Consider the following 20,685-nt stretch of genomic DNA (forward strand, 5'->3'; position numbering starts at 1 on the left):
CTTCGGTATTGAGACTACATTGTAATATAAGGAGTTTATTAAAAATAAACAATTATAACCCAACAAGTTTCATATGTTGTAAGACTTACATTATCAGGGATAAATGTACATACGTTTTACAAAACGAAAGCTATTAACAATTAATTACACATTATTAATCGTTAATAGCTTTACAACTGTGAAGTTATAAATTATTTTAATTTATTATTAATTGTTAATTTTTAATAAACTTCTTATATTACAATATGCTCTCAATATACCGAAATCTTCCTACAAAAGGATGTGCATTATTCCCTCTGTTCTATATGATCACATTATGAATGAAAGTGGTATTGGACCTAATATCAAGATGATAATATCGCTCTTTACTTTATGCAGATGATGTTATACTTTTAAATAAATCCCGTACAAGTCTACAAGATTCCCTGACTAAATTGAATAACTGTTCTAATAGATATGGTGTGAAGATCAGCAATAGCAAGATGAAGACAATGAAAACAGGCAGAAATAGTGAAAATAACTGCATTGTGAATGGAGAACCTATAGAACAAATATAACATTTTAGCTACCAAGGCACAATTTTTAGTGAAGATGATAAAGTAAATATGGAAATAGACAACAGAATCAACAAAGCCAGTATGGTAGAAGTGAACTGAATAAATATATAAAGAATAAGAAAGAAATGAGTCAAAAAACTAAATTAGCATTATACAAGACAGTATTCAAACCAATTTTAACTTATGGAATTGAGAGCTGGGTTAGAAATAAAACACTTGACCAAAGACTAGAGACCACAGATATGAGTCCTGAGAAAGATTAGGGGAAAATTCATATGAAAAATGAGGATATTAGGAAAGAACTTGACATTGTTAGCATCCAGGAATGTGTTAGCAGAGCTAATCTCAGGTGGTATGGTCACTTTAAACAGAATGAGAGAGGAAAGATTAGCAAAACAAGTGTCCTCTGCCAGGTTGGCAATCAAAAGACTCAGAAGAAGACCAAGATGTAGATGGATTGATAGTAAAAAGTGTCTTAGAAGACAGAAATATAAGATCTGATAATGTTGAAATCTTGACAGATTACAGATTAATGTGGAGGAAAACTGTTGATAGGAACACCTCTTGAGGTGTACATGTCAGGAATTTGACAATGATGATGATTATAAATGTCTATAAGTATATGTGGCTTGTATTATGGGATATTAAAGCAATTGATGTGAAGTAATTAGCCTCGATACAGAAGTAACTTAGTTGTGAAGTTACCTCATGTGCAAACTTTGTTTTCTTACTTTTGGATAAAGGATGAAACCAAGAATAAAATTTCTTGGCATGTGGATTATACATAGGAGAGGAGATAGCCTGTAAAGAACTCAAAGCATCTGTATAAATTATACACTTCTGGTAGTGGTTCTCTTTTATGTACAAAGCTGCAAGCTGAATGGCATGCAACTCTGCTGTATAATTACTGCAATTGCGTGGGGTCTGGTTGGTGATAATAAAATCAGGAAAACACAGCAGCATGGCCTACAGAGATTTCTATTGTTTAAGATACTTGTGCCATGAGAGGTTTCTTCAATTAACACGAAAAAACACAAGGGATAAGTAAGTCCATATATTCAAATAGTTTAAAATGAAGAAACAGTTTTTTCAATTTAAACTATCAATACAAATGGGCAAGAAATTAGAGTGGGCTGCTCTGTGAGCATTATTCAATTGAAGGTAGACAGATCATGGTGTATGACTTTTGTAGTTGATAAAGTGAGAGGTTGCAGTATGGAGTGCAAATCCCATGGAGGAATGCTGTTATGTTTGGTGCATGCAATTGTCAACATTCATGCCAACAGCTTCCATAATCTCTTTAACACACATACCAAAAGGGCATATGATAGTCTCATATGTATGATACTGAGCCTCCAAACAGAGAAAAAAGACTAGTTGACATTGGATAGTCTGGGAGAGACTATTTTTAGGGCATAGTTAAAAGGCAAGTATTTCCATCTATGTGATAGAATTGGTTCATTTGCTTCAACATAAAGGGTTTGAGTAGGTGATGTGTGAAAGGCAACAGTAGCTATCAATAGACCTGATGATGGAAAGCATCTAACGAATGCATGTTACTCTGCCTTGCTGAACCAGACTCGAGATCCATAATTCTGCTTTGAATATAAGCACATGATAAAGATGAATCTATGAAGATCGATCAACACCCCATTCAGTAGAGGATAGAGCACAAAGAAGATTAGCAATCCTAATAACAGTGTGAAGGTATTAATGAAAATTAACTATTGCTCTCTTGCACTTTTCCCTTACTTGATGAATGTGTGCAAAGAATACAAGTCTTTTTTCTGTCAAAGATGAGTCCCAAGAACTTGGTTCGGTTGCTAACAGAATAACAGTATAAATTAAGGGGATAAAAATCCCTTATTATTTTACAGCCAGTATGCAAAACTCGAAGATCAAAAACTACGATCTACGAGTTTCATGCCGAAGAACTATCGGCGAATCCAAGCGTAAGTGACCACTTGGTAGCACAACACCAAGGCAACTCGAAGCAAAGGTGGAGCAAGCTCCCTCACTATCCTTGATATTTTCTCATAATGTGAAAACACAGCTCCTAGGAGATGTAATACTGCTTTACATTATGAGGAGAGGTCACTACCCAGACCGGTTTCAAACTTTTTTGAAACCAGGTCTACCTGCTCATCAGTGAGTAGGTAGACCTGGATGATATCAAAGTTTAAGTCAAAAGAACTTACATACCTTCACTATATGAATGCCAGAGTGGTGTGCCCATATATATTATATTATATAATTAAGATGAAAAGCCAAACGGCTATATTTTCTGGCAAAGTTAGTTAAATTAAGGGGATAAAAATCCCTTATTATTTTACAGCCAGTATGCGAAACTCTAAGATCGAAAACTTAATTGAACTAACTTTGCCAGAAATTATAGCCATTTGGCTTTTCATCTTAATTATATAATACATATGAGCACACCACTCTGGCATTTGTATAGTGAAGGTATGTAAGTTCTTTTCACTTAAACTTTGATATCATCCAGGTCTACCTACTCACTGATGAGACCTCAAAAAAGGTTGAAACCAGTCTGGGTAGTGACCTCTCCTCATAATGTAAAGCAGTATTACATCTCCTAGGAGCTGTATTTTCACATTATGAAAAAATATCAAGGATTGTGAGGAAGCTTGCTCCACCTTCGCTTCGAGTTGCCTTGGTGTTGTACTACCAAGTGGTCACTTACGCTTGAATTCGCCGATAGTTCTTCGGCATGAAACTCGTAGATCGTAGTTTTCGATCTTAGAGTTTCGCATACTGGCTGTAAAATAATAAGGGATTTTTATCCCCTTAATTTAACTAACTTCACCAGAAAATATAGCCGTTTGGCTTTTCATCTTAAAGAATAACTATGTTACTATTCTTTATACAGGATCTGGGTGAAGAGTTCATTTTTAGCAGAAATGTACACAGAGAGTTTTTTCAGCTGAAAACCTGAATCCATTACTAACAACCCATGAAGAGACACAATTGATTGCTTGTTGAAGTTGTTGTTCAATTACCATCATGTTACAAGTGACAGTAAATTGTGAAATCATCAACATATAGAGCACTGCCTACAGTGGAAGGAAGCTGTTTAGTAATTTTCTGATTTTTCCTTTCAGTCGTCTCTGACCGAAAGGAAAAATCAGAAAATCAGGTGACTTTGCAGGCATTGCCCGTAAAGTATTCCTGGTGAGATTTTTAGAGGGTAATTCACCATTGCTTTTCCCAATCCCCCAATTTTATCTGAGCTCATGACCGGCATATGGAAGTATTCATGACTGTAATCCATGTGTGTGTTCATGGGGCCGGTTTGCCTGTTCTGGGGAATGAAAAACCAGAGTTTCCAGGTGAAAAAACCCCCTACCCCCATATGAGACCGGCTAACTTACCTTTAGTTGAAAGAGACCAGATAAAAGTTCCTCATATCACTGACGAGAATCAAACCCAGGTCTTTCGGACCAAAGGGCTTCATCTATACTGATTGAGTTATAGAGGCTCTATGTTTAGTAATTGAATTTATTTTTATAACAAAAAAAGTGTCACACTTAAGAGAGTGCCTTGGGGAATATCCTGTTCTTGATGATATGACCAAAACAGCATACTTCACACTCTAACTTGGAAAGTTTGCCTGGACAGAAAGTTTTTAATAGGCCATATCTCCAGGCTGTGTCATAAACTTTTTCCATATCAAAGAATACTGAAACAAGATGTTCTTGCTTCAGGAATGCGTCTCTTATACAAATTTCTAAAATGGATTAAATCGTCCAGAGTCATACGATATCTACAAAAGACAAATTGTGTATCAGAGAGAAGACTGTTGCTTTCTAAATACCAGAGAAGAAGACAAACGGTGGGTTCTGTATCTACCTTTCATTTTCCAGATTTTATTCCATACAATTTTTGCATTGGTTGTTTGAGTAATCATTATGTAAAATGGATCCAGGATTGTATCTGACTCTGACATTTCACATAACAAGCTTTGGTCCGAGCACGTTTATAAGCAATTAAGCTTGATGTGGCATACAACCTATACCCCATGCTCTGTGTTGATAATTTTTAGTTGCCTGGCATTCTGGGTTCTACCAAGACTTTGGATACAGCGGGAAATGAGATGATGTTTTTGGAACTGAGGCTGTTGCTGCCTGGAAAACAATCTGTTATATACTTTATTGCTTCATTGATAAGTGATTGACTGACTGCATCAGCATTAAATTTGGCAAGATGGTAAAAGGAATTCCTGTGAAGACTGTGCAAAGAACAGAAAAATGATCACTTCAGTACATGTTCTCTTTGACATCCCATTTGAGCAGTGAAAAAATGGTGGTGGGGGGAAGATTGTAAGATCTATTGCAGGATATGATTAGGTAAGCATATGAAAGAAGGTACTGAGTCCATTATTTAAAAGAGAGAGGTCATTATTGTCAAGGACTCACTATATGACATGATCTCATCCATTTGTGTTGGCAGCATCCCGTGGAGTGTTGTGCCAAAAGGTGTCTCTGCTTCTGCCTGGTATCTCCACCACTGGGCCTGGCTCCCACTGAAGAGACCTCAATAAAGGTCGAAACTAGTCTGGGTAGTGGCCAATCCTTTAATGCACAACATTATATATATCTGCAAGGAGATGTGTTTTGCATTATGGGAGATACTGGGATAGGAGTGATGTTAGCTTGGTCCACCTTTGCTACGAGTTGCCCGGTGTTGTACTACCTTATCCCAGGATGGTAGTACAACACCAAATAACTTCAGTCCTGAAGATATTTTCAGGTGCAAACTTTGTTTGCTCACACTTGCATAAAGGATTAAACTAAATTTATTATAGTCTAACCAAGTGAAAAATAAACTTTCAGTAAAATCACATACTTTGGTGTGATTAGATATCCAATGTTATATTATATTGGTGGGATTTATGCTAGAAGAAACTGATCAGGCTAGGTATCTTGGAGTGTTAGTAGATAGGAAGTTGACATTCAGGGATCATGTAGAGAAGATTGCAAATACAACTCAAAAGATAACTACAATGCTGAAGCGAACTTTCACATGTAAAGATAAGGATGTCATTTTGACTCTTTACAAGGCCTTGATAAGACCTCACTTGGAATATTGTGTGCAAGTCTGGTCTCTTGTGGACCAGAGTGGAGAGAGTGCAAAGGAGAGTGTTAAAAATGATATCAGGATTGTGGAATACTGATTATGAATACATATTGAGAATTTGTAGACTGCGGATACTAGCAAATAGGAGCAAGAGGGGTGATATGATTAAGACTTACAACTTCTGAAATTTTCATACAGGATATCAGTTGATGGAATTTTTTATTGTATGGAGGGTGGAGAAAGGACAAGAGAGCATCCTTAGAAGCTGAGAATGAATGCCACTTAAGAAGGGTAGGGAAGTATTATGGATCCATTCATATTTTATGGCAAAATGTGGAAATTTTAAGAGTTATGAAACATAACTTTCTCATAAGTACTCTGGTAAATTTTCAAACCTTTTAAGTTTTTCAGTAGCTGGCCTGGTTGGCTGAGTGGTTAGCTCAGAGATTCCAGCCAAGAGGCAGCAAGTTGAATCCTACTAACTCTTTGTGGAAAGGGCATCTGTGATCCTACCACTTCTAGCAGAAGGCTTCACTCCCTAAACATGAGGTACGGTAGTGACCATATGGCATCAAATGATGTCACATGTGAATAACTAATTAACTTAAGTTTTTCTATATTTGGTTATAAAATATAAATATAAATGAATCCACAACATTCTTCTAAATATAGTATCCTATTTATTCTAAATTAATGTCTCTTTGCTCTATACTTTAATATTTGATTATGCATCTATCAAGAGTTCATTTATTATGAATTTAACATTTCGACATGGGATTGCTATAGAATATTTAACAGTGGGTTTTTCTTGTTGTTTTGATGTTTCTTTGTGGTCTATGCAGTTCGTAATACCTATCAGGCCAGTAAAACCTGATCACAGCAGCAATAAAGAGGAAAATATATGGGTTCAAGTGCAGAGTTCATCTCCTTTAAACAGTGTAAGCCAAGGCAACTACAATTTCAAAAGGTTGTGTTCTCATAAGATCTCTGGTCCATTTTCAAAACAAACTTAAAATTTCTTTCTACAATGGCTATAAAATATGGTTAGATACATGACATTCTTCACTTTATATTATTATCAAACTGTTAAAATTTTATAGGGAACATTTATTTGAAAAATGCAATACAGTATAAAATTCAGAAAAAATATTGCACTTATTTCCTCAAATGATAAAATAAAAATGTTAAAACTTTTATTTAAAATTTTGAAATATAGAGAATAATCATGGATTTATTAATCGAAATGAATTTGTGATAAATTATGATGTAGGAAAAGAAATTTTTTTTGGCATTTTTTGGAGAAGCACACATCTGGTTTCTTCACAAACATTTCTTCTTCTGAAGAAATTCTTTGATTAATGCACAAGGAGGTGGTAAATTTTTTTGAACAACTGAATATGGCCTGTTATCACATGTTTCTCAATGCAGTCAATTTCAGCCATAGTAATGCAAAGATTTTATCTCTTTGCTATCTGCACCCCCCCCCCCCCAGATTATTTGCTAATGTCAAATAGCATTTGTTGTTTTGGTGAATTTAGTTTAGATTCTGAATGCTTAATTGTTCTTGCATTGTGATTTGATATTTCAGTTTATTCTGTTCTACAAAATCATTACTATTCTTGCATTTTTAAATGATTAATTATTAATCATAGATGTGTACTTCCATTTTCCTGTGTCATACCATCATAAATCATAGAACTTCAAATATTGCTATTTTTAATATTATTTATGGCTAAAACTATACTACTGTACTCTTTTTTTCAATATTTTAAGACAATTTTTAATGCTTCATAATATAAACATAATATAATATTTCATAATATAAAAATTTAAGACCGCATAATATAAAACACCAAAGAAAGTGCTGAACAATAAAAACAAAAGCACAAAGAAGAAAATACAACTTGATAATAGCATTGCACCTGGGCATACAATGCTTTGCCGACCTGGTTGGCCAAGTGGTTAGCGTATCCGCTCTCCAGCCAAAAGACTGTGGATTCGAATCCCGCCATGGGAATGGATGTTTGTGATTGTCTGTGAAAATACTAGTGGACAGCAGATAGCATTGGTGTAGTTGCAGTTCGTTGTAGTTGGTGGATTGAGTGGTGGAAACATAGAGTAGGTGCAGAAGAGGTTGTTCAACTAATGAGTGCCCATTTTGCTTAAGGCTACCAGCCTTATGTATGCAACATTGAATTCATTGCTACCTCTTCACAGGATGAAAAACCAAGGTGTATGAAGAGGAGATATTAGAACTGCTGCACAAACTGAATAAAAATTCAGCAATAGGGAAAGATGGGACATCAGCACAAGTGCTAAAAGAGTGTTCAGCTGAAATGGCTATTCCTTTGACCATGATATATAATTTAAGTCTCAGAAAAGAGAAAATTCTACAGGAATGGAAAGAAATTTTGACAGTTCGATAATAATATAAAGTGAAGAATGTCATGTATCTGACCATATTTTATAGCCATTGTAGAAAGAAATTTTAAGTTGTTTTGAAAATGGACCAGAGATCTTATGAGAACACAACCCAGAGCTGTAGAGTAGGTGCCCTCCCTTGATGAGTCTTTGGACTCCCTGGAGGTGTCACGTAATAATAAAAATAATAACAGGTCTTTGTATGAAGTGGCACGAGATAAGGGGGAAGCTTTTCCCCAATTCATTGCATTTATTATAAAGCATGTAACAGGAATTTTTACTTTAGCCGGCTGAATACTGAATCATTCTACTGATTTGGCTGAATATCGAATATCTGAAAAACATGCTGAATCGGTCAAATACCAAAGCAAAACCAAACATTCAGTGCATGCCTACTTTTAACGTCCACAAGTCTGTTTCCCTTTCTTCCATTCCACTGACCAAGCTGAAAGAAATGCAGAGAATTTTGCTGTAAGCAATGACCTAAAACAGATCATCTCTCTCTCTCTTGACCAGAATTCCCGACAATCTTCTTCACTCACCCACCCAATACCCCATCTCTTCTTAACTGGTTCTCATTCCAGGCACACTGTTCAGGTTACTGTTCCTCTTGGTAATTCATATTGCAATCTCATCTAAGTTTCATCTTTGGAGGAAAGCCCTTTTCTCAGCCATTCATAATCTCATATATTTTGGCACTATAACAATGAGGGCTTACTTTTACTCTCCCTTTCCATGGTCAGACTGTTGTTTCCATTCTTCAGATTCAGATACTTGTTATGATCTTGTTAGAGAAATAATCCATACTGGAATGGAGGCTTTCATTCTTCACTCAGTTCAAAATGCACACCCTGTATCAAAGCTATGATTTTCCAAGAAGCATGTTAGGGAAGCCCAAGAAAGAAAAAAAACAGAATAAGATAAGTAGCTTGAAAAACCACAGCTTCATTCACACCCTATATGGTTGCATTCAACACTTGAAAAACAATAATCAAAAGGGTTGGGGCTTTGATAGGGCTAAAGGTAGAAAACTCACCACATGTGCTAATGGCAGCAGTGTTTTCTGGTCCCTTGTCAGAGCTGTTGGGTGCAACTTTGTCCATCTGAGCTTCCTCCACTTTCTCTCTAATGGTAGCATTGCATCATTACCTAAAGACAAAGCTGACTGATGTCATGGCTTCATTCTTCTCTTCCAATTCTACCATAGATACCAAAGCAATTACCATCCCCTTTAGTTAAAACACTGCATGCAGCCTTTTCCTCCAGAAAGAATCAGAAGAATGTCAAGCAGGATACCAAAAAAGGCAGTTGGTTCTGATGGAATTCCACCATTGTGCTCAAGAGATGTGCTACTGAACTAGCAGAAATTCTTTATCATCTATATGCTATTATACTCAGCTGGCATCCACCCTACAGAAAGGAGGCAAGCCCATATGCATTCAATTCTTTAAAAAAAGGTGATAAATATCTCCATCAAGCTACTGACCTATTGCTCTTACCTACATTTTGTCCAAAGTAATGGAGAAGGTTATCAACAGTCAACTTCTCTAACACCTGCAGGCCAGCTAACTAGTGATCAGTATCGATTTTGCCAATCTAAATCTAAAGGACATTTCCTGGCCTATGTCACCTGCCTCTGGACATGTGTCATGGAAATGTTTGATGAAACCTATGCTCAAAAGACATAGGTTTCTGAAATATTGAAATAATTGAATTACTGAAATAATGGTTCCCGACAAGTTTCACAAATCTCGAAATTCCTCTTGCAGAATGCAGATATAAAAACAAGTTTTTATATCTGCATTCTGTTATTTGAGTTTATGAATAGCCAGACGGTTATCATTTGTATTTATTAATTTCTCTTGTTTAAATTTTAAGTTATACTATTTACTCTTGAAGATGTAAATCCTACGATTTACGAAACTTGTCGAGAACTATTATTTCAGTATATTGTATAACTGAATAATAAAAAATGTGGTGTAATTGGTTCAAAATATGTCTTTTGAACCAATTAGCCACAGAAGTCTACGCCTGAAACCTATGCTGATGCACTTATATTTCCAAGGCATTTGACGGATTCTAGCATCAAGAGCTTCTCAACAAATTACCATCCTATGGATTACCTTCCTCCCTTTGTAACTGGATCTTTGTAACTGGATTGCTAATTTTCTCTCAGATCAATCACTATATGTAATGGTGGAAGGTGTTCTTTCTTCAGATTTTCCTGTTAAATATGCAGATGTCCCTCAGACCTTTGTCATTTTATCCCCACTCTTCCTGAAATATATAAACAGCCTGCTCTCATTGACCACAAAACTTATGTAGTTTAACTGATGAGAGCACTCTCCTCAATCATCCTGCTCAAAGACAAGCCTTGCAGTGCTCATACATTTTAAGCTTCAAGATCATCCATAATAAGTAACTATAACACTGATTTCCACAGAATCCTCAACCAAAGTAAAAACAACCTAGTTGTGTTCAATGCTTCAAAACCACAGCCTTCTCCCCCCCTTTTTTTTTTGCAAAAAAATGACATCAGATCTCCACTTGCTATTGATAAGGCTTAGCCCAATTGTTAAGACAGAATTTCTCTCTTTCTCTCTCTCTCTTCTTGAAGCAACGCTTCAAACCTTTCCTGACGTAATCACATCACCTCTATAGCATTCTCTGCTTCCAAAAAACTTGACTTTTTTTTTTTTGCTCAAGACAATACTTCTGTTCTGACAGTTACTTACTCCCTATAAATCTTAAATCTGCTCAACCTGGAAATACTGTTCTCATGTTTGTGGTGGTGATGTATCTAAGACCCTCCTACAAATTCTTTTCACTGTTCAGAAAAGGGTGATCTGGTTGATTAATAAGACCTTTTCTCAGAGACTCTTCAGCCACTCTCTCAATTTCTGCATTGTGACTCTTCCACAGATATTTCCATGACTACTGTTCAGTAGAGCTAGCATCTGTTATGCCTCCCATTTCTGCCCAGGTCAACAGGAACTTGGGCAACAGCTGCTCAACATCCCTTTAAAGTCAAACTACATACTTGCCAAATCTGTTACTCCCAGTCATCTTTCAGTATTTCATTCCACTGCATAAAGTACAGTATTTCCAAAGGACTAAAACCCCCCAAATGTTTAAGAATATCAACAGATTACTCAGCTCCTGATTACAGCCCACATAGCACTCAAGTCATATTTAAATATTTCTAGTTGAATACCATCTACTACAGCAGCTTTTCCACATTTCAGGTTTTAGATGGGTTTCCTACCTCAAGTATAGATATATATCCCTGACTGCCTTCCTCTTGAATGTTTTCTACCAACATGTTGTCCTGATTGTTTCATATTGAAATCTTTCAAATAATTACTCCCGATCTCTAGAACATTTTTATCTACAGTTGGTCATGCGCTAACTGAAATGCTCCCATATAACTAAATCCTTTCTGCACAGCTTCTGGCAGATATAGTTATTTGTTTCCTACATGAAGCTAAGTATAGATGATTTTTTAATTGTTTAAAACCAGCCAGAGTTCATACTATTGTAACATTTTAACGAGAGATGCAGCATAGAAACATTTTTATTTAAAAAGAGATAAATAGCAGGTTTTGTGCAGCTGTAAATAAAGTCAGAGGGAGCATTTATTTTCATGCTGCCTTTATTATCACGATTCCTTTTTTATGGCATTCTTCTACCATTTCTAAGCTTTTTCAGTAGTCTCATATATTTTCCCACTTTCCTGATATATTTTTTCTATGTTCTTGCCATTGTTTTGTTTAGCTAATTCTATATAGTGCTTTGCTTTCTTAATTTCTCTCTGTATTCTCTTAGAGCACAAGCAGACTTACTTGCCAAGAACTTTCAATATGCTATCTTCTTTTCCCTGACTGCCTCTTTCCCTTCTTGAGTTCTTCACAAAGTTCTGATTTGTCAATCCTTATAGGCAATCTAACCACATGCTTCTCTACCTAATTCAATCAATGTTTCCTTCAGAGTGTGCCAATGAATCACCAAGGTTTGGGTCTTGTTTTCAAACACTTTCATTTTTTTCTTGAGTAATAATTGTGGATATGAATCTACACAGTTCACCTCTGAAAGCTGCTCAACACTGATTCTTTTTAAAATTTTCTCAAACACTTTTCTCTTCAATATGATATTCAATCTGATACTGCTAGAAACTAAATAGTGATCACTTTCTATTTCAAATCCTCTGTATACTACTGCATCCTGAACTAGATGATATCACTATCAACAATGACTTTGTCAATGAGATAAATTAAAGATGCCATGAAATTATATTTTTAGTTTAATCCTTTATCCAAGTGTAATCAAACAAAATTTGCATGTTAAGTATCTTCACAAATCAGCTACTTAGAATTATATAGAAGCTAATGAGTTTGCATCAATTGTCTTAGTATCCCATAATGCAAAGCACACACCTTTATTGAGGTATGTTATAGTATAGAGATACCTTAGCAAAAAACTCTGAGTGATCTACAAGATCACTCTAAATCTCACTGAGTGACTCCAAAGGAACACTACTAGGCTCATCACTCCTGATCTGAATCACTATAGGACAGGAAACTCAGTGGTGGTGGTGCCACTGAAACTCAGTGGCACCACCACCACTGAGGAAGCAAGCAAGTCCAAAGATGAACATTATTAAACATCAACAGCAGAAGTCAGTTCAAGAATGGATGGCAAGGTTGGAGTAATGCAGAAGTCATATATTTCCTGTATATAAGTAGTGAAAAGGTATATCACATTTTATGAAATTATTCAGGATCAGAGATGGATGTTATCAGTTTTTTTAATTGGTTATATTATACTATAAATTAAAGATGCCAAGAAATTATATTCTTGGTTTAATCTTTTATCCAAATGTAAGCCAAGCCCTTCTGAGTCTGGCTCTCACTGATCAGACCTCAATAAAGGTCAAACTTTTCAAACATTAACATTTTTGTTAATGCTTCTTATCTTGTAGCTCAGTGGTATAGTTGCTGCATTCAAGTAAAATATAATTAGACATTATGCTTTATGAGAAAGCTCCACCAAATTCCACTAAAGACTGATTTCAAACTACTTGCATAGAGTACAAAATCAGAGTAATCCACTCTGCGTATTTTAAAAAAACTGCCAAAAGAGAAAAGCAGACAGTGTTTTCTTAAGTTGCACAGAAAACCAGCATGATGGAATGCAAGCAGGTATATTCCCCCTAATACAAGTGCTGGGCTGTGATGTAACATGCTTGCAGTATTGTTTACATGATACTCAATGTCTAAGGAAGTTTACTCTGCCATGATATCTGGAGTTCAAGCAGAGAAAGGCATTATCAAGATCTTTCTTCAAGCTCTATCTTTTCATTTAATCATAAACCAAAATGAAACATAAACAACATGCTGATCAAAATAAATTTTCATCAACAATTAATTCCAACTAGTCCTGGGATCTTGAGTTTTAGTAGATAGGAATTGGAAGTTCAGGGTACATACAGCTCACAAGATAATTACAATGTTGAAACAAAGATTGACAAGTAACGATAAGGTAGCCATTCTGCCTCTTTATAAGGTTTTGATACAATCTCATCTGTATGAATATCTGGTCTTCTGATCAGTGATAATGCTGATACTGTGGAGAGGGAACAAAGTAGTGTTAAAGATGATATTGGGGCTGTGGAATGTAGATAACAGATTAATAATTTGTGGAATGCAGACACTAGCAAACAGGAGAAAGAGGAGTGACATGATATAATAAAATTAGTTTAATCCTTTATCCAAGTGTAAGCAAACAAACAAAGTTGCACTACTTTACCCCAGTCCTGAAAATATCTTCAGAACTGGGGTAAGGTAATGCAACACCAGGCAACTCTGAGCAAAGGTGGACCGAGCTCTCATCACTCCTTGTCTCAGTATCTCCCATAATGCAAAGAAAATCTCCTTGCAGACATGTGTACTGCTATGCATTAAGGGAGTGATATGACACAGAACTACAACTTGCTAAAAGGGTCCATCTACAGGATACCAGTAGATAGAATTTTTAATTCTATGAAGGATGGAGAGAGCACGAGAGGGCATCCATGGAAGTTCAGAATGAATGCTGTCAAAAATGGGATGAGAGCTAGATTTTTCTCTCATACAGCAGTATGTGATTGGAATGATTTACCATTGCAGGTGGTGAATGTAGATATTGTGAATGAATTCAAGAGAAGGTAATGTGGCCTACCTTGACAAGTTCCCAACTCCCTGCAGGTCTCTTGTAATAATAATAGTAATAATAATAAGTCAAACCAAGCTCAATATATAAGACATGACAGAATCCTACAAAAAAAAAAAAAAAAAAACTCACAAACTCCCTTTAACATCCATGGAATAAACACAAATGTAAATGATGTATACCTTCACTTACAGACATCCTATTCTTTATAGAAATCCAAATCACAACTATAACAACTTCAGTCCACCTTCACTGTCCAAATTACACAATACATGATTTCTTTCAGCACAAGCATGACAAAGTGACTATGTAAGATTCAGACTTCCTTGCAAGAGAATGCAAAATTTAGAATTCTCTGCAATTGACCTTCCTTGGCTTAATGGTTCCTTGATGTTCAGTAACATTCGGATGATGTATTTGCCACTCTCCATATTCCAAAAACAGTTCTGACCTCTTCACCTTCCTATGCAGCAACATCCTCAATTTCAACTGGCTCCTCTTTTCCAACATTACCTGCTCTGAGTGAGTAGCAGAAATTATCCTATAAATTAAAGATGCCAAGAAATTATATTCCTGGTTTCATCCTTTATCCAAGTGTAAGCAAACAAAATTTGCATGTGAAGTCACTTTACAACTGGACTACTTGTATACAGAGGCTGATGACTTCACATTATTTGCCTTAGTATTCCATAATGCAAAGCACATATCCTTATGGGCATATATAATGCTATGCATTATGGCAAGAGCCACTACCCAGAAGTGATACCAAGGTTTAAGTAATGTAGAAGTCATATTTCCATATATAAGCAGTGAAAAGGTATCACACCTTATTGCTAAAATACTCTGGATTAGAGAAAGAAGTTGAAAGTTTTTTTTTTTTTTTCTCACTTGGTTTTCCTATAAATTAAAGATGCCAAGAAATTATATTCCTGGTTTCATTCTTTATTCAAGTGTAAGCACACAGAATTTGCGTGTGAAGTCACTTCATGACTGGACTATTTGCATATAGAGGGCTGATGATTTCACATCAATTTCTATCCTAAAAATTAAATATCCTATAAATTAAAGATACAAAGAAATTATATTCCATGTTTCATCCTTTATCCAAATGTAAGCAAACAGAGTTTGCATGCGAAGTCACTTCATGACTGGACTACTTAGAGGCTGGTGACTTCACTCAATTGCATTAGTATTCCATATCCAACGCACATATCCTCATGAACATGTATAATGCTATGCATTATAGGAAAGTCTAGGAAACTCCTATCCTATGTGACTTGTATATACTCTCTTGCTCCACTGGTCTATCCCACTGTCTGGAAATTGGCCTATATTCAAAACTTATTCCAAGAAGGGTAACAAATCACTATCTAAAGTAATGGAAAAAACTGCCAATTCACAACTCCTGCACTACCTCGAAAGCAACAGCTAATAAACGACCATAAAATTATAGATTCCATCATTGCTGATCAACAGGAGATCTATTCACACATATCACCCATCTCTGGACAAATGCCATGGAGAAATTTGCTGAATCTCAAGTGGTTGCATCTGGCACAAATGAATACAAGTAGGCTTCTATCATTTGGTCTGTCTCAGGACTTCAACAGTTGGATTGCCAGCATTCTGTATGGACACAGGCTATGTGTGATGGCAGATGGTTCCTTATGCTCTCTCCGCATTCAATTGATGTCGTGATTCTACAAGGTTCTGTTCTCTCACCAACCATCTTCCTTCTGTATATCAATTATCAATGACATACTTCAGTTGATCTCTAACCCAGTATACAATTTTGCAGATGACAGCACATTGCACTCCTCCTTTTAATATGATAAACCTTACTCTACACAACTCACCTTAACTTACATAACATTAACCACCACTGCCCTCAATTCTTATCTCCAAGCCATCCTTCAATTGGGTTCAGATAACCTCGTCGATTTCAATGCTAGTAAAACAGCGTTCTGTCTATTTTCTCAAATCACAAAAAAGAACCATTTTCTGCCAGTATTATTTTTGACAACACTCAAATTTCCAGACAAGATGAGATTTCTTTTCTTGGAATTACCCTGACATCAAGCCTCTCCTGGCATAAACATGCCACAGCATTGCATCCTCAGCTTCTAAAAAACTAGGATTTCTCTTTTGCTCAAGACATTACTTCAGAACAGCTGTTAAATTTATACAAATCACAAATCCATCCAGCTATTGAATACTGACTCTCACATTTGGAATGGGGGCACTCAAAATTCTTGACTCAATACAGAGGAAAGCTCAGACTGATTAATGACCTATCAGTCTCTTGCCCACTCCTCCCACTTTTGCACAAATGTTTGGTTTCTGCAATATCCATATTCTGCAAATATTTTCATGGCAAATGTTCATCTGAAATAGCATCAATAATTCTCCCACTTAGTACTAAGCTCATTGGAACAAAAGCAGCTGCTGCTCAACCTCCCTTCAAAGTACACCTTGAAACTCACAGAACAAGTTCCTTTTCCTCCTCCTCCTCCATCCCTGCTACTGCTGTATTATGGAACATTCTTTCCCCTGATGTGTTTTCCAAGGAATACAATATATATGATGATGATTAGTTTCCTTTCATCCATACAGATGGTAGGGGCAGCTATGCTACCATACTAGGGAAGTGACTATGGGCAAGGTGGTTTCCCATTGCCTTCCTTGCCGACAATATATATATATATATATACAGGCTTTTAAATCAAATGTAAATAAACAAGTTTCTCATTTCCCAACCCACTATCTATATACGGTGCTAATGTAATATAGGTTGATCAACCAACCTCTCGTGTATGGTTCAACATAAAAAATGATAATAATAAATAAATATTAAATATAATAATAAATATATAAAAAAAAATTGAAAAAAAAATTCAACATCTTTCTCTAAACCAGAGTATTTTAGTAATACGGTGCGACACCTTTTCATTACTTGTATATGGAAATATGACTTCTGCATTACTTCACCTTGGTATCCCACTGATGAGACCTGATAAAGATTGAAACCAGTCTGGGTAGTGGAAAATATACATTATACATGGAAAAATAAGCATTATACATGTCCATAATAACTTCTTGAACTGAATCCATGAAGCTCATAAAATCATTAAAATAAACTCATGGCTGTATCCTTTTAAAATCTGGGACTTTTGTGTACAATAAATGAGTATAGGCTTCATTTTAAAATCACCTTCAGTGTTACCTCCTCCTAATAAAAATTTTAGTTGGTCTTTTTGAGACTTTATACCCAAGTTGTGATACTTCATTCAGACAAATAAGTTTTATTTGGCATCAGTTTCCAACATAGGTCTGTTTCATCTACATTTGACTGATTTGCTGAGGAAGATGCTACAGCCAAAATTTTCTGCAGGAAATGCTTATTATCTATTTCCATATTTAATTTGTGACCTTCACTAAATATTGTGTTTAAATAGTTGAAATGTTTACTGTGTGTCTGGCATGTTTACAGCTTTCATTTGAGTTCTGAATACTTAGAGTGGATTTATTTAACAGTATAACATGTTTGATTTTGATATGAAGTTTAATAGCATTTCCCCTCAAATATGATCCATACAAATGAAGAATAATGGGGAAGATAACACGGTTCATGAATTACACCTGATTATTATATCAAACCATCTTCTTGTACATCTTTTAATTCTAAATGCATTTACAACTTGAGTATAGGATACATATAAATATATATATATATTGGTCTGTATGATGTACCATCTACATCATACATTATAACTGTGGTGTTTTGAACAGTTTTTTTTTAGCATCTTATGACATACCTTTTCCAGCTCTACAAAATTTAATCAGATGTTTGTTATACTCATGACTTTAAAGTAAAAATCTGGTCTTGATAACTTTTATTTACCCAAATCCGTTTTCTCCTCAATTATTTTTATTAGCTTTTTCTTAACAGCATGTTTGCATAAATCTTTCCTGGAACACCCAGAGAAATTCCTATACAACTTATATGTATAAAAAATGATGATTTATATAAGCTGAATGTGCAAAAAAGATGTCACTGATGAAATAAAAAAACACAAACGGAAATGGATTGGATACATACTGAGAATGGACAGTAGGGAGATTCCTAGAGTGGCTTTGACATGGATCCTAGAAGGAAAATGGAGAAGCCTAAATTAACTTGGCAAAGAATGACAGAAAAGGAAAGAAGACTGGTTGACTGGAAGAGTGGGAGAGAAGCCAAATTGGTGGCTCAGGACAGAAAAAGAAGAAATGGATCTTGGCCTTGGCATGATGAGGATAAGTAAGCAACTACTATAAAAAATTTTTATATCTTTACCATAGTAATTATATATAATCAATTATATTGATTATATAGTATCTGTTATAGATGTTTTTTTACATTTCAATTTCTAACATTTTTACCTCTAATAATGAAATATACTCATGACTACATTTCTTTTCTCCTAGATATTTTCTATCAGGTTTTTTATTCCTGTTCCATCACTATTGATTTCATTTAATAATTTTTGAAAGTTATCACTCAAAACTTTGAGAGTATTCATATCATCAGTTTTTATGTCTCTCATTATCTAATTCCTTTTAAACTCATACCAATGTTTCTATTCTTTTCATCTGCTTCAAGAACATTCTGCAACCTATAAAGGTTGTTATGATATGCATCCTCTACATTCCTCTGAGGTCCATGACTTTCACTTAGTTACTTTTAAACATAATTTAAATTTCTTAGATTTTTCTCTTGGAGCATATGTAGATTTATTTGCTAAGAGCTTTCAATAAAACATCTTTTTTAATTGGACTTCCAATTTAAATTTTGAGTTTGCCCATCAGGGAGAAGACAGATATTTGATTTTTGTTTTCAAATTCTCACTTTTTTTTTTTATAATAATATAATTGCTTAATAGACTCAGCAACAAAAAAAAAAGATGAAAATAGGCAGAAATGGAAAAAAATCAACTGCATTCTCCATGGTGACCCCGCAGAATAAGTAAAACATTTCAGCTATTCAGGAAAAAATTTAATGAGAATTGAAAATTAAAAATAAAAATATATAACACATTTATATGAAATTGCAGTGTACCAGACAGTGTTTGAACCAATTCTGATATATGGATCCAAAAATGTGGTTAGAACTAAAGCAGTTGATTAAAGATTTGGAACAAGAGATGGTTTCTGAGGAAAATTAGTGAACAGATGATACCAGTAGCAGAAGCAAGTCTTAAAAATGAAGATATTACAAAAGAAAAAACTTCATTCAAGAACATAGACAGAGATATTGGATTGGAAAGGTTAGCAAAATAGATGTTTGAAATGATAGGATTGCTGGAAAAGAACATATTAATTTGAAAGAAACTTGATGACAGGAAGCTACTAATAATGCAAACTTAATTATGTAGTATTATTTAAGTATCCTGTAAATCTGTTGTAGGTGAATATCATGGATGATGAGGATATGATAATTGGGAGGATACCCACCTGACAGTAATGTGGTATGTATACTAGGCAAGCACTCTTCTGGTGTAAATATGTTAAGGAGAATAGCAAATGAAAGAGAATTTTTCAGAAAAAATAACAGGGAAGGGATGATTCAGAGAACAACCACATGAAAGTAATGACACATATTGTTTAAGAAGATTGACAAGTAATCACTGATCAAATTAGATGCCTAACTAATAAATAACAAATTCTGGAGATAACTGTTTAGAGGAAGTGTTAAAATTAGGATGTTAAAATTAACATACTGACATTAGGATTAATGTCAGTATATTATGTCTATTAAGTTCATGTTTTCTTCAGCTAGAATGTCTATTTTATAGGAGAGGAAAAAAAACTTTCTGTCGGAATACCAGGGTATCCTATACTTCCTTTAAGGATATGTTTAATGATGACTTATGACCATCCATTCTTTTGCATTCTTAGTGAAACTGATATTTTCTTATTTTTCCAATGATACTCAAATGATTTTAGTAAAAGTTTTCAACTCCATATATTATTCTTACTATCATGGAGCCATCTATCATAGATTGCTCCATGATAGTAAGAATAAGTAAGGGACTGAGGACTATGACACTGGTTTGTATGTTTGCAGAAAAAACAGATTCTGGCTACAAATCCTGACACCCATATCTTAAGAAAGCTCATTTTGCTTCAATTAAAAATATATATTAAGAAAATTTCTTCCTCACACAGTAGGCTTATAACTAAGGTCTTACTATCTGAGGTGCGACCTACCAACTAAGCCTGTAGGTCATATTTTAGTGAGTGACAATCTCACACATGCTCAGTGATTATGTAAAGAAAAGTAACCACAGCCTGTCACATGCCTAGTGACTAACTTGTGTTCTGTACACAGCAGAGAGAGCTCCCCTGATGTCTACTCTACTACTCA

General features: G+C 35.1%; 1 protein-coding gene across 5 annotated transcripts in view; it reads right to left on the reverse strand.

The window, feature by feature from the left end:
- The window catches only part of LOC150103910 (uncharacterized), a 589,709-nt gene that overhangs the window by 87,324 nt on the left and 481,700 nt on the right, over window positions 1-20,685 (reverse strand). The gene's annotated exons all lie outside the window — the stretch shown is intronic.

This window comes from Typopeltis vanoorti, chromosome 8, assembly GCF_054136105.1.
Source record: "Typopeltis vanoorti isolate ZY-2024b chromosome 8, IOZ_Tvanoo_1.0, whole genome shotgun sequence".
NCBI lineage: Eukaryota > Metazoa > Arthropoda > Arachnida > Uropygi > Thelyphonidae > Typopeltis > Typopeltis vanoorti.